This window comes from Gavialis gangeticus, unplaced genomic scaffold, assembly GCF_001723915.1.
Source record: "Gavialis gangeticus isolate Ggan-Ray unplaced genomic scaffold, GavGan_comp1, whole genome shotgun sequence".
Taxonomy (NCBI): Eukaryota; Metazoa; Chordata; order Crocodylia; family Gavialidae; genus Gavialis; species Gavialis gangeticus.
Window position 1 is genome coordinate 11,773,772 of NW_017729015.1, and position 3,455 is coordinate 11,777,226.

At 48.5% G+C, this 3,455-nt stretch overlaps 1 protein-coding gene across 1 annotated transcript in view; it reads right to left on the bottom strand.

Moving 5' to 3' along the window:
• GJB3 (gap junction protein beta 3) overlaps positions 1-582 on the bottom strand; it is an 11,866-nt gene extending 11,284 nt beyond the window's left edge. Inside the window, exon 1 of the mRNA XM_019512236.1 lies at positions 375-582. The gene's annotated coding sequence lies outside the window, so the exon portion shown is untranslated. The remainder of the gene's footprint in view (positions 1-374) is intronic.
• Between the last annotated feature and the right edge of the window lie 2,873 nt (positions 583-3,455).

Here is a 3,455-nt window from a genome sequence, read left to right on the forward strand (position 1 = left end):
CCCCCCCCCCCAGGAAATAAATGCAGAGCCACTTCTCAAACGTGTCTAAGTATTGCTTCAAAAAAAGAAGGGGAAATAGCCTCCTTCTCCTTTACTGTTTGAACACAGCTTGAAAAATATTACAGAGTTGGGAACCAGAACATAACGACTCTAAGCACCAGACAGTGCTCATCTTGCCTAGCGAAAGCTTTTCATCAAGGGCTATATCATACCTTTACTGCAGGGACAAGTGTATCAGGCTATCTCTATCTAACTCCGGTGTTAACCCTAACTGTTTCCTCTTGCCATTCTTCAGTATAACGTTTCTAGCAATACACCCAGCCTGGCAGCCCCTCCTCAAGACTGTAGTGAAGCCAAAGGTACACGGCACTTACCTGCACAGGTTTTTGTCTCTCCTGCTAGTCCCAGCTCCAGCAAAACCTAAGCAAATCCCCAGGTTTGCCCTGCTGAAAGATTATGCCATTAAAGTACCTCCTGTGCAGACAGGAGGCAGAGAGAAAGAAAAGGAGCATGAGGTTTTCAGTTCATCTCTATGCAACAAACTCCTTTATTTTCTGGGCAGTGCTGAGGGTGGGGCCCAGGAGGAGTTGAGCAAGGGGAAGATTAGCCCTCTGGGGATGGTGAGCCTCTGCGCGAAGCTAGGGGGAGCCGAACTTTTACTGGGCTTTATCTGTGGCTGGGACAGATGCAGAGAGGCTGTTTGCACCTAGCAAAACCCGGCCAATGCTGCAACCTCCAGGCCAGGGCATGACACCCTCCTGGACCCCAGGATGCTGCTGTGTGCCAGACAAGCTACTGTATAGGTCACAGGCCCAATGCTGCCCATTGCAGGGTGCAGGGCGGTGAATAGCATGGAGATCTTGACCTGGCAGGAAGAGATGCCAATGCACGGAGGGGAGCGCACATCTCAGCCCCTCAAGGGCAAGCATTTTGCACTGTTAATTAGATTTCCCCCCCACCTACTGCTGGGTCTGGGCTCCCTCCACCTGAGTTAGGGCACAACTGTCCCAAACCAGACATAGCCCCTTTGGGCTGTGCCTGCGTGTCTACCAGTGAGGCTCCAGACGAGCCTGGTCTGCTAGCCATCTTCCTTGGAGAACATCATATTGTGTGCAGCTCCACTGCCACTACACAGCATTGCCTCCGGTGCCCTCCTCTGGATTGATCTCCACAGCCCTTCGTGCTTCAGGCCCCAAGGATCCAACACATACTTCTCCCTGCCAGCCAATGGGCTAGACTAACTGCCCCTAGTATTAAATACCTGGAGGGCAGTTGCAGAGCAGTTTTCCAAGAGCAGCTCTTGAGATGGGTAACCTCTTTTTCCATGGGCGTCACGAAGCTTTGTGCCCACTCTTTTGCTCAGGAGCTTGGGGTGTGGTTTAATTAAGCTCTTATTTCCTGGGTGAGTCTACCGATCAAATGGTTTTCATACTGGGAATGGACTGTTTTTATACATGCGCACACATGCGTGCACACACACACACGTGTTCCCTAAGCCTTGTTACTGGTGTTTTATAAAATGCTGAAAAATGAAGGCAAGGATAAATCCAGTAGCTGGACTGGCTGGGGCAGGGCCTGATTCTAGCATTGCTAAAGTCTCCCTGTTGGGGTGACATTATATTATTATAATTTAACTGTATATCCCACTCTATTGAGAAAGGCTCAGAGCAGCTTACAATTAATGACAAACAGCAGTAGCAAACTCCTCAAATGATGCCCCGAAACCAGAAGGCTCCAGGTCACCAAATGATTCTGGAAAACCATAAAGAAGAGACATGAAACTATCTGAACAACCTCAGCAAGAGTCCCTCCACTTTCATGTATTAGCTGACAAATACACAGAGGACAGAAACACCGTTCTGGACCTAGACACCCCTGGACATTGGCACCTGACCAGGACCAAATCCAAAGCTGCCTGGTCACTGGCCAGATTGAAATCAGGGTCCAGGTCTGAATTTTGCAGCCTGATCCCATCTCTAACGACCCAGGTTTGTTTGTAAGTAGGATTCCTGCTGAACAGAATTTTATTACAAGTGTAACAAGGGCCACCGAACACTTCTGCAGACCTATTAGAAAGGGCCGGCCCATTTGGTCAGCGCTAGCCAATCAGCTCCTCTCTCCACACCATCCAGTTGCAAGAGCATTCTGGGAAGACGTGGTTGCTCAAACACGGGGAGGGTTCAAGGCCACTCATGCAGGATCAGGCCTCTTGTCACTGGCTGCTTATGGGGCAGGCAAGCTCTCAGGCACAATAATGCACAGGAAAGTCTTTTTTCTTGGTTTTTATGCAGTCTAGAGCCATACTGTTCTCCAATGACATGCGTGTTTACGGTGTCAACTGGGAATGCCATGTCCCTAAGGCGACGGAGGCGTCCCCGCAGTTGTATCACCGTACCCTACGATCCTATCAGCTCTGACATGAGAGGCAAGGTCGTACTGGGTCAGGACTGGGGTGGGACTCCAAGGTAAATATATCTGAACCTGTTGCAAATGAAGTGGGTGAGTCAGCGCAAAGCCGTGCAGAGCCCAGTCGTCTCCGTGTCCGTTCCTGAGCACTTAAATCAATGACGCCCATCCCCGAGAATTTAAAGCACAGGCATTCACTCAGGAATTCCTATTTCTTCATCCTTAGATAAAGTTTCCCCCTTGTCCCATGCAGCTCAACTGCTCAGCTTCAAAGGAATGTGAATAACTGTGCATGCCACTGGGGAGCGTGCACCAAATGTCCCCCAATACACAGCAAATTTCCCTTTCAATGACCCTTTTTTTAACTCCAGGCAACTTTATGCACCAAAAACCCCATCTTTGCATGAATGTGGAGAGCATGGGTTTTTTTTTTTGGTAGGTGGCATAGAAAAACATTGCAACATTCAGCCATTTGCTCAAAAAAAGGAACCCCTTTTGGTTGGAAATGGACCTTTATTATTTCTAAAGGGTCCATTTCCAAGCCAAAGACACTCTTCCCTTCTCCGTGAGCCGGGCGCTCAGATACAATGAGAGGGACAGAATTTGCCAGCTTACCCTGTGTCTACATGGCTCCACCCTATTGTCTCAAGGTAGGCCACAGGTCTCTCTCTTATATTTTCCGCTTGAAGAAGGTTCTTACTAGTTGAAGGACATATATTATTTTCACCTCATTCCCTTAATCCTCATGCTTGCTCTCAAGGCTCATGGTGGGCTTTAAATGTTAGGCGCAGGGGAAATTGGACTTCTGAACAACCCATCATGTTACAGATGGGTGAGAGCCTGTTGGTGCTACCAAGGGAACCTATTTTAATAGAAATAATGAGCACATTCACAAAGACCCTCCCATGGCGTGCCTTGATATGCCTCCATTGACCTCACTAGAACTGGGTAAATTTACATTGAGTAGGCAATGGGCTACTGAATTTGCAGATGACAAAGTATTTCTGGAGCCTCCTCACTTTCAAGATCTAACTCCAAAGGACCATGAA